Consider the following 12,483-nt stretch of genomic DNA (forward strand, 5'->3'; position numbering starts at 1 on the left):
TCTCTTGTGGACCTGCCTCCATCCTGCTCAGAGTTCTGTCCTCCTTTCTAGATTCAGGATCAGTGAGCGCTCCCTGGAGAGGATCCCTTCCCTGACAGAGCCCCAAGGGCTCTGGCCCATTTGTGGGTCAGCTTCCTCCAGACAGGTGTCATCAGGGGTCACCAAGACATCTGCGTGTGTGTTCACGTGTCTGTGCCCCTCTGTCTCCAAAGGACAGCCTATAGAACATGGATACAGATGGACACGAGAGAAAAATTAGGTTTCTTATTCTAGGCTCGCCAGTGTTTTCCTTCTCTTTACATTCCTTTTAAACAAAAGACCTAGCTTGCCATCATTCAGAAAACAGGGCCCAGACAGAAGTGCCGGCCTTTGTACACCGTGCCACAGTGGGGAGTGGGGTCCTGGGTGCCCTGCCTGTCCCACTGGGCTCTCCTGGACCTTGTCCTGAGTGGCCTGGCCGGGATGGCTGGAGGGCTCATTTCCTCCCCAGATGGGGTTGCAGGGCTTTGCACACAGGTTTTCCTGAACACGGTCTTTGAAGGGCTCAGCTTACTGCAGGAGGGGGCTGCCCCCCAGGCTTCTCTCTACAGGAGTTTTGTTTTTTTCTGGCCACCACGTTCACCCTTTGGGTCTGAAATTTGAGGACTAATGAGAATGAGAGAAAAAGTTGGATCTGACCAGCATTGTTCTGGAAGGTGCTTCTCTGATGTGTGGCCTTTAAAGTGAAGGTGGGTTTGGATGGGTGAGCCCATGCTGATCCTGAGTGGGCATCTGCTGAGCAGTGACGGGTGTCCACTTTCTGGGATGTGCAGCCCGAGAAATCCGATGTATGGACAGCACACACATACATGTGGTGCAGGTGGGGTGTGGGCTGCAGAGGGCTCCCTGGGCCCGGAGTCCCAGAGGGTGGGCGCTGGGAGCCTGCCTTCTGGGCCTGCAGCTCTGTGACACAGCATCGGGGCAGGAGCCCGCATCCTGACTTTGCCAAACACTCCCATGCTTGATGGTGCCAAAGGGTGCCAATTTCCCCGTATGCAGGCCAGACCAGAATTAAAATAAAAATCAGGAAAAGGAAGGGGATCTAAAAAAACAAGGTTAATTCTTCTGGAATTTCATTTTATTTCAAATATTTTCCAGTGTCCACCTCCTTTCCAAGGGAAAGAGAGTGGCATTTTGTCTTCTGCTGGTAAATGGGGGTAAATATTCACCCTGGTGAATGTGGAGAACTCATACACGTGGGTGCTGCTCAGGGAGCCCATGTGGACGTGGGGATGGTGCCTCGCAGGCAGCCGCGGAATCCATCACGCTGGCCCCTCTATGACCTCAGCCCAGCCTTGGCCAGCGGATGTTCAAACCAGAGGGTGTTTTTACTTGCAGGGCAGCGGCTACCCAGGGATCTCCTTGGCAGCAGCATGCAAGGTCTCTGTGCTCCGTGTGTGTGTGTGTGTGTGCCCAAATATTTTTTTAAAAGACAGCAACTTGGCACAGCACGTTACAGAAATAGCCCTGTTAGAAAATACTGTGCTTGGAAATAGCACTTCCTATTCAAATCAGGGCGAGAAGCAGAGGGATCATGAGGCAAAATGAGCCCTGTGTGCGCGTGTGTTTGCGTGTGTATGTGTGTGTGTGTGTGTGTGTGTGTGTGTGTGTGTGCGTGAGTGTGTCTGTATGTGTGAACCTTGAATAAATGAACTGGAGGCTCAGTGGGGCTGGCTGTCCTCAGTCCTGGGTCTCTGGATCCTTTCTGAGGGTTAATGCAGCTGAGGAGCAGGGTTCCCAGCAGATGTTTCAACTGGCTCCTGCCAGGCGGCTGTGGTGTGTTAACCCTCTCCTGCCTGAGCTGCAGGCTGGCCACAGGCCTGGTGAGGCCGGGAAGGGGCTGGGATTCTCTTAGGAGATGCACAGTGATAAAGGTTCAACTTCTCTGCAGTGGCTGCCCACCTGTACCGCCGCTGCGAGACACGGCAGCCGCTGGAGGCCTCCAGAGTACACAGCCAGCGCTTTGGGATGAGTTCAGATGGATTCTCCGCAGGTGACCTTGGCTCTGGGAAGAGCTTCATTCCACAGTGTTAGGAAGATGCGCATATGCTCCGTCTACAGCACACACAAGGTGTGATGCAATGGTTAGCAGGTATTTGCAACATGAAATAAATGGGATTTTCCCAGGAGAAACACACTGGAGATTCCTGAGGAATGTGTAGTTCTTAACTCTGCTTCCATTCATCTGAGTTGGTACAGACCTGAAAAGCAAGTCAGCGGTGGCTCGTGCTGTCTTCCATTTGTCACAACACCACTGACTGTCGGATTTTAAGCCATCATTTATACCTTTTAGAGCTTGAAATAACACAGTACAAAAATGGGTGTGTTTACTGTTTCTTAGGGCCAAGAGTAAAGTTTTACTGCATGGGTCTCACCCTTCCTTTTCTGTCTTTCTTCTATACCGTGAAGGGCATCAGCCTCCTTAGCAGATGTGTTTTGCTGACTCTATGTTTTGAAGCCATCATTCCATAAACATTTCCTCCCAGCTTCACAGACATACCACCCATTTGCTTCAAGGGTATATAGCTAATGACACCAAGCCTCAACCTCCTGTGGGTAACACCAGCCTGTACGTTTCCTCCATTGCTCGGTTTGTAGGATATGTCCTGCCTCTGAAGATGCGGGATCCATGCTTAAGTGAACAGCATCGGCAATGTTGAGACAGAGAATCACAAACAGCTTGATCATCACCACAGACATGCTGGTCTGTTCCATGTATGTGTGAGGTGACAACACAGAACTTCCACCAGCCAAGGAGAGCATTGAGCTCCCCGACTTGCAGCCTCAGTAAAAAAATACCATTTTATTTTTACTGATGGTACAAGTAACTAAGAGTTTTTCCTGGCAAAATAGTCAAGTGTCCACTTTCTTAAATGTAAGAAGAGCACAGGTAGGTAGGGAAGCACAAAATAAGCATGTAAACCATAAATAAAGATTTCATTTGACTCCCAAAAAGTGCAAAGTAGAGAACTCTCACGGAGTGTTTGCCAACCTCCAAAGCTGCTAAATTCATGCAGACTTTGAGATGCCTTCCTGCAAAGCAAAAATTGTCTTCAGTTTTCTCCATGCTTTTTCTTCCCATTTATCTATTTTGAAATCAAATGACCACTTCCTCACCCACATTTCAAATGTTCAACTTCTTTATAAATACAGGGAAATAAAATTCTGGAAACAGCAGTAGAAATAGCCAATTTTATACTGTGGCTTATTGGATAAGAGCAAAGGTAATCTGACTCAATTTCTGAGGTGTTTTTAGCACAGGCATTTGGTGCACAGGCAGGATGGCTGGAGTGACAAGACGGACCCTGATGGCTTCAAAGGGTCAATAAAACACTCTCCATGAAGGATTCACATCACAGACAGTAACGGGCTTCTTTGGACTTGTTATGGTCTATTGGGTCAATAATAATCAGCTTTTTAAAGAGTGCCAAAATGTGGATTTACACAGCAGACTGCAATGGCTCCCGATCTATCAGGTAAATTCTGTGAATTTTTAGAATTTGCCCACGTGCCAGGTGCATGGGCACCTAGCAGAATGCACCGTTGTGTATGCACTGTGTGTCAAGCAGGCACTACATACAGACGGATGCAGCCTCCTTTCCAACTGCCGATGAAAGAGATAGATGGCAGTGCGGGCAATGAAAATATGTAACACCACCACTTACATTTCACCTTGAATTGACTATATTTATAAATATTCTAGATTACTTGCAACAACATAAACTGTTTTCCATAAAATGAAGTTATTTTTAATCCAAAATACATTTAAAATACTTTGATTACACAATTTTGCTGAGGGTTGATGCATAATAGTTAATTTACACAGGTAAATTACTCTATATATTTATTCGGTCTGTATGGAAGTAGAAATTCCTGAGTACACAGCGCTGCCACAATTAGCAAAACTGCCAGATTCCATCCAGCAGGTGGAGCCATACACAAGAAGCTCTGGAAACAAGAAAAAAGATATACAGTACTAGTATATTTATCCCCCTCCCCCCCCCCCCCCCCCCCCGCCCCAGCTGGCACTGACATGTAGGGGGGAAAATACCTACAGAGGGAAGTGAAACGAACCATTTCCAGTAGGAACGGTGGTGCAACAGCTTCACCTGATAAAGAACCCCGAGCGATGCTGGTTCAGGGACTCTCCTTACTGTAAATGTTCTTCCCTCTTGGCTTTCCTTCTGCTGGAAAATTTTCCAGAAGAAAAACCTCACGAGTTGTTTAATAAATGAAATCTATGAAGACAACCATGTTCAAAGAATCTTCCCCAATTCCCTCCAAACACGTGGCGCAGTGGATGCCCTGCCAGCAGCCAGCGCATCCATGGGTGTTTGGGCCACGGGCTGTGATGGAGCTCCCGCTCATGCACCCGCCTGCTCACCTTGGAGAAACCCTGGCTCCCCTGTGTCCTGTTTTACTCGCTGCAGATGTGTGTATGCCGTCCCTTTGGCTAAACCCAGTGATTTCTTTGGTTCTTTTGTGAATGCTTATATCTTCCTGCACGAGCACTAAAAACAAAACAAAATACGAGAATTTTAGGCACAGAGTAACTAGAAAATTCTGTGGCTGAAAATTTGGCTTTTCTCGTGGTAGAGAGATTTTTTACAAAGACCACTCATTTTCAGGATAGACTGACAGGTGTCCTCTGTCGTGGACAAATGACATGACGAAGAAATGCGTGTCCACAGGGTCTGATTGGTGTCCCGGAAGGGTATGGAGGTTTTCGGGTCTGCAGTGTGATAACATGATACAGCAAAGCACAGGTCTCACCTGGCCTAACAGGTCTCACCTGACCTAACAGGTCTCACCTGACCTAACAAGGAGCTGAGAGCTGAGCCTGATCCCCACCCCCACCTTTCCCCTGGGTCTGTTTCCTGCATGTATCTGCCATCTACAGTATTGACTGGTCTATCAGGAGGCAGGCATCTCTATCAGTCCATCTGGAATTGTCATCCAACAGGAGATTAAACACTGCCTGCCTCCTTCCTAGTGATTTTCGGTCTCCACATTGCAAAGTTTTCAATCAAATTTCAGCAGTGAGCATTTAGCTTATAGAACCCCGAGCACTAATCTTCCCAACGCAGGGGATTTAGACTATGTTTACCTCCTACGGTTCCAAGATGTCACCCTGAAAACCTGTCTACATTTAGGGTCTTCCCTCCCCCACTCTCTCTTGCTCTTTCTAGTTCCCTACACACCTGGGCTCTTGGCTGAACAACAATGATAAACAAAGAATCTGAATAACGGACGAGTGCCAATTTTCAAAGCAGTCATCCAGTGCGGCCTCCTAGTGCCGTTAGTTCCCAGGATAGAGGAGCCGCAACTGTGGACAGCATTGTCATCCTTGGCTTTCTCGTTTCATCTTCAGGAACCCCTGACCCCCACCAGCTCTTGGCTCACAAAACAGCCAGACCAGAAGGGGGATGTCAGCTGTGCACATCGCTGGTCTCACCATGGATACCTGGGAGGAAGCTGTGGTCTGGGAGGGATCCTAAGAAATAAACGTTGCCTCAGTTTAGGACAAATTCAGCACAAATCCCATGACACCAAACCAATATTTATATTGTGTTGAGCCTATGTGATGCTTTGCTGTATTATTCCCAATAAATAGACTGATGAGATTTCAGATAAAGAGTAGCCAGAGGGAAGAGCACATGCGTTCTCTCCAGAATCCTGAAGGGAAATCGGTCACAGACAAGCCAGACCGAAATGGATGAGACACACTTCCTGCTACAAACAGGTGGAATGATGGTGATTAAGACCATCTACAACTCAGCCCATTATTATTATTATTACTAGAGGCCCAGCGCACACAAAATCATATGCGAGTAGCTCGCTTTCGCTTGCCTCAGCTGGCCATCCTGCCCATTGTCGCTAGTAGCTCTCGCCCCACCCTGCCCGGGTTGAGAGCCACTGCTCTTTTGGTTGTGATGGTGTTATGGCGTGATGGCCACAGGCCTTTTATATAAGAGATTACTAGAGGCCCGGTGCATGAATTTCAGGGTGTCCCTCAGCCCAGCCTGTACCTTCTCCAATCTGGGACCCCTTGGGGGATGTCTGACTACCAGTTTAGGCCTGATCCCTAAGTGCTCTCCCCTGCCGGCCTGATCCCCCAACTGCTCTCTCCTGCCGGCCTGATCGCTCCTAACTGCCTCTGCCTCGGCCCTGCCACCATGGCTTTGTCTGGAAGGATGTCCAGAAGGTCGTCTGGAAGATGTCCCGTCTAATTAGTATATTACCCTTTTATTAGTATAGGTTATTATTATTATTATTTTTAATGAAATGTTTACTAATGAAACCCAGCCCTGTGCCATGGATAGGGGTTGGGTTTGCATCTGTTGTGGGCATGTAAGGAGAAGAACTGAGGCTCTTAAATGAAACAACCTATTGAAGAAGGCATTGGGAATGTCAGCCCACGACATTTAGTTTTTAGCTTCTAACTTGGCCTTTCTCTACACGTGTATTTCTCATGTAATGTTTTATGGGCGCACACAGAGGAGCGCACATTGCTGAAAAGCCAAACATCATCTCCTGCAACCTTTTGAAATTTAAAAACCTCAACGATAGCTCAGGTCCATGTAAACAGGAACCCCAGTGGAGGCAAAAGGCCTAACGGCCACAGCTCTGCTATGAACTGGAACCGAGGTTGAGGTTTTGTCTGTTTTCTGTGGCTTGTTGTTAGTCCACTGATGCTCCTACTCCTCAGGGTCTGGCTCTGTGATTGTATGGGGCTGGGATCACGCCCAAGCTCTCACAGCCCTATCCCAGCATGCACAGGGGTGAAGAGAAGGCTGTCTGTTTCTATCTCGAGTAGGTTTACTTCCTGAGAATTCGGCCCTCAGCTTTCTAACAAAAGGCAGTGGAGATTGAAAGAGGCTACGCTGGTGCTGGGAGCCACGGAGAGCTCAGAGCAGAGGACCATTCTGCTTTGTGTGTACATTGGAGACCCTGCTCTCCTTCCTGTGACATCAGAGCATAGCCAGTTCCTATGGGGCCCAAGATTGGGAGAGTCCCATCCACACCAGGACCTGGGGGGACAGGACCTGAATGGGACTTTTATTGACAATTCAACACCGAGGTCACTAGGACAAGTGTAACATCGGCTAAAGATCAACCTTCTCAGTCATGTTCCCATGAAAATGTAGGTGCTGCAGAAGGTCCCTAGTGCTTTCTGAAACCCCAGACCCATTGCCCACACGAATAATCTCACTGGCATTAGGTAGAATGACTCATGATACTGGGTGTCTTAAATACTCCATTTTAATATCCATGGTTAAAAAATGTAACACCTAAAAGAAAAATATCCTTTCTTAAGCCTCTTGCTCTTTGTGGCAAACTCTGAGAAGGCTAAACCATAGATAATCACCACAAAAATATCATCAATTCTATCAAGCTTACCCCCTTTAGAATGAGCAGCAGTATGATGAATTAACAGCTCAGTAGAGCAAATGGACTTGAATGGGGTTACCCATAGTGAAGTAACATTCCCCACACACCTTTCTCCTTAATACATTAAACTCAGGCTTGGAGAAGAAGATAAAGTTGGAAAGTTCTTTGAAGCAACTTCACCTCTTGCTCCTGGATTCTTATAGAATGTCTTCTATTTAAACTGCAGGTGCACCCACACGAACATGTGTTCAAAATCTATATCTATAAAAGGCTAAGTGTCCGTCTGTCCAACAGGTAGCTATGACACACACTGACTACCAGGGGGCAGATGCTCAACGCAGAAGCTGCCATGATGTGCACTGGCCATTTAAAAATAAATGGCACCATGGATCTGGTGCTGACAAATCAACACTCGATTTCCCCCAAGTGGGACACAGGCCCTTCCACCACCCGGAGCGACACCCCACCAAATCGGAGCCAATGCTGCCAAGACCCCATGGCGCAAAATGCAGCCCACAGCCCAGCCTAGCAAATGGTGGCTGTGGGTGCTGGGTAATGAGGTAGCAAGGCTTCTTCTCCCTAGTGACTAGCATCCTTGGAGTTTCTTCAGCCCAGGAACCCAACTTGCTTTATAGCCAGGTGCAAACATTTTACACTTTAACCAAATGTTTGTGAAGCACTTTCCCATGCCTCATCTCATTTGATCCTCACAGAAGTCCTGGAGTAGGTAGATAGGAGACTCGGTAGAATCCTATTTTCTTTTCATTAGCAAGACGCAAATAGCGATAGTAAAATATTTCTGCTAATTAATTTTCTCTCAATGTGCATGAATCCGTGCACTGAGACACTAGTTACTAGGAAAAGGATGGTGCTAACTGGCAAGTTTGTGCATACATTGCATTACTAAACAGAATGGAGAGATCAATATTTGTGGCATTTATTTGGAGATATATTGATTTAATAATTTTTCTACCTGCCCTGTAGATAGCGAGGGAGATCATTTCAAGGGGAAGGGAGGTTAATGTTTTGTTTAGGAAGGCTATTATAAAATTTGTTCATTTAATAAGCTTTCTGTGTACTAATCATTAAAAAAACACACCTCATAGACAGACAATAGTATGGTGTTTACCAAAGGGAAATTGGGGCAGAGGAGAGGCAGGAGAGGGTAAAGTAGACATAAATGGTGATGGAAAGAGACATGACTTGGGGTGGTGAATACAATGCAATATGCAGATTACGTATTATAGATTGTCCCCCTGAAATCTCTATAATTTTTATCAACCAATGTAACACCAATAAATTCAATAAAAAAGAGAGATTTGAAAATTAACACCCTGTTCCTGCCCTGGAGGATTCCATAGGTTCCATGTTGGGGGTAGAAATAGCGGGAAATTGACATGAACACAGACATCAATGACTTGGACCAAGTGCATAGTTCAGTGTGTTTGCTGAAAATGAATGTGTAATAGGTTAATAATTATTAGTTTTATCTGGAAGACTTAATAGAAAAATGGCATTTGGCTGAGGTTTTGCAGGATGAGTAGAAGTGTTGGAGGTGAGGAGAAAGTGGAAGATAATTAGGGGAATGCTAGTTTCAAATTTGTGAAAGCACTCCTTGCTGGGCAAACTGAAGAACAATTTCCGCCACTTTAATACGAATGGGAACAATTTCCATATGATTCCTTTACATTTTTCTTTATCAGCCAGCCATAGAAGTGTCCTGCCCATCACACCCACAGCATGACAGGTGAGGCTCCATTGAAAGAGCTGTCCACACCATCCAATTCCGTGGTGACATTTGTAAACTTTCAGTTAGCTGCCCGTAGCCCACACAACATGATTTAGGGATCACAAAACATGTCTTGGATCACAAAATAACACATTAAAAAATAAAGCAAAACACTGAAGGATTTAGAAATTCATTTTAGCAGCAATTAGAAGTTGTGTCATGCAGTCACTAAGACAGTTCTCTCCCAGTGTGCCCCATGAAAGAAGGGTTTGAAAGTCTGAATGTGTACCGCTCCTCCCCCAATAATTAAACACAACATTCAACATCTCTGAGCAGGAGTTTTCTGCCTGTAGAGTTAAGCCAATAATAAAATAATCCTATTGGAGTTTATTGTGGCACAAATGGTAGCAGCTATATGAAAGCATTTCAAAAACAATATCATTCACATTAATCATAACAATAATAATTACCATTATTTGAAACTTCAGGAATGTCTATCTAGAAGTATTTGTTGATTTCACACACCAAAACATGGGAACATTCATTTTCCATGAAAGTCCTAGGTGTGATGTACTGTAAAGTTATCCATTTTACCCAAGTATGACTACAGCTATGCATGGTCTGCACTGTAAATAGGGAGATTGTAAAGCAAAATATGCATATTTTAGACTTTTAAATTTGCAGGGTGTTAGATCTCGAATTTATCTCTCCAAAGAGGCAGATGGGGATGAGATATTTAGATATGAAAAATAAGCCACACTTTTCAGAATGTTTGGTGGAACAATGCTAATTCCCCACTCGGTTGATTGGGAGGCAATGATTTCATGAAAATGTCAGAGCAGGTGTATGGAAAAGACATTATGGTGTCAAAATGAGATGAAACAATGTTAATTTGTCTGTGGAAAGTCCGTGCCTCTGCCAAGACGATCGAACCCGGTATTCAGCCGTGTGGAGTCTTGGCACTCCAGTGCCCAGAGACCTCGCGTGGAAGCCCCAGCACGCCCAGAGACGTGACAACGCACGGGGAACAAGATTTATCTCCCTCCTCCTGCCTTGGGGCTGACAGAAGGCAGGTCACACTGTTTGAGGAACTGAGAATTGCAGGAGAGACTCCAGTCCCCCAGCAGCTCCTGGTCCCAGGATGACACAATGCAGGAGAAATACCCAGGCAGGGGGAGAGTGAGGGAGGAGGAGGGGAGGGGAGGAGGGAAATCCCTTCCTAGCAGCCAATATGGATTAGGGTTTAAAAGTTTGAGGTTCTTGCCTTTTGGTAAATTGATGGTGTTTTTCTGGCGTGAAATGTTCTTGAGTGTTAAAATGTGTTCAACACCTAAGCGACATCTGGGAGTCTAAGTTTGCAGAACAAAGGTGAGCATTAATTCCAGTTTGGATGTTAATTTGGCCTCAATAAAACACTCCAGCAAAACTAACATTTGAACAGGACCCAGAATCCAAGAAGGAGCCAAGGATATGAAAGGAAAATAATAATTCTAAGTGCTTTGAAATCTACAGCAATTTGCTTAAAAAAAATTTTTTTTTCCGCCCTTAGATTTTTCACAGTCCCTGTTCCCACTTCATCATTTAATGCGGCTTGTCTAGAGCTGACCAGCGGTCTTAAAAAATGTCAGGTCTTCACTTTCCATTCAAGAAATAAGACCCTCCCAGGACCTTGTAAATATTTCTGTTTTCCATCTAATGAGAGTCACCGTGTTCTGGCATGGAGCACGGATCTGGGGCTTAGGAAACCTGGGTTTTAGCGCTGTCCTTGACAGGGACTAATGGTGTGACCTTGAGAAGTCACTGCTCTGAATCTTGGCTTTTCCATCTGTATATCTGGGGCAGGCTGAATGCTGGACCAGAGGACCCCCAAGGATGCCTGCCACCACATCCCTCAGCTTTATGGGACTTCTGTAGGGACAGACCTTCATGGATAACATTGAAGCGAATGGATTCGTCATTAGTGAATTTGTGATGGGCAACACAGCAGATCATTAATGCAAACAGAGATTATTGATGCAAAAAAAAAAAAAAAAAAGGTGTTTGCTTGTGGGGCTTGCTCCCGACTGTCAGAATATGAGCAAAATGCGCTTCTCAGTGTTGGCTCCCGTCTAGGGTGGCATGGTGACACAGTGGGCTCCCAGGCTGTCTCTGGTCACACACCAGCAGGAACCCTGCCTTTACCAGCACCATGGGGGTCCAGCTTCCTTCCTTACCTTTTAGGGTCTTATCGTATTGTGTGTGTGTCGGGGGAGATGTTTCTCATCCTTATTTTGAGAGGTACTTATTCTAGCCTCCAGATATAGCTCATCTTCCTCCAATTTGAGTTTTAAATGTGCTCTCAGGATTTCGGGGTCCTCTTTACTGGCCTCACGCTCTCCCACTTCCTCTGCAGGTGGGGAGAGGGGATGTGGTGGAGAAATGCCACTCAGTGTTTTCATTTGCAATATTAACTCAAGTCGGAAATAACAAGCAACAGTGCAATGAAATGAACTTGGGAACAGCAAGGCCATTAAGAAAATGTGCCATTAGGGAAAGGGCTGGAGTTTCCTACGGAAGAGATTCACCAGGCCCACACCTGTACGTGTTTGAGAAAATGATGAAGATCTTTATGGCCCTTCTAATTAGGCTCATTTGAGGAAGGAGAGACTTTTGGTGCCAGAAACATTTTCCTAATTCACTTTATTGGTAACGAGATCCAGTTTTCTCTTCTTCATTTCGATGTGATGGAGTCTCAATGCAAAGCTACATGTGTATGTGTGTGAAGAGGAGACCTTGGGAGGTAGCCATCAATCTGATACAGTGTCAGCTCTGTTCTCTTCATTCTTCCCCTTCCTTTCTGTTTTTGGAAAATATGAAAGCTACAGCTTAAGGTTTTGTTCAAACCTGTAAAAGCACATATCAAATATTTCCTTATTTCTTTTCATAATTTCATAGGAGAGGGTGTTTTATCTTTTTCCTGCAATTTAACATAAGTAGAAATTGTCAGTCTGGAATTGACAGGTATTTGTTCCAGTCAACAATGAATTGCTCACATTTCGGATGATCCCCCAACATAGGCAGTGCCTGTCAGGTGTCACAACAGTGGGAACTCTTATTAAATGACAGTGAGAAGCACGATAATTTGGAGAGCGGTGGGTAAGATGTAAGAGGGGAGAGGCGTCTGGCATTTGCTGATGAAGTGTGCTCGCCCCTCCTACCCCAGACCCCTGATGTGCCTGTAGAAGTGTGCTGGGGTCCAGGGGCAGGGACTACCGTGCTGGTCCCCAAGGTGTTCTTAGCTCCCACCTGCCTGGTGAGGTAGGCGGGGTTCCTGCCGGCCTTTA

The sequence above is a fragment of the Plecotus auritus genome (assembly GCF_963455305.1).
Source record: "Plecotus auritus genome assembly, chromosome: 8".
Taxonomy (NCBI): domain Eukaryota; kingdom Metazoa; phylum Chordata; class Mammalia; order Chiroptera; family Vespertilionidae; genus Plecotus; species Plecotus auritus.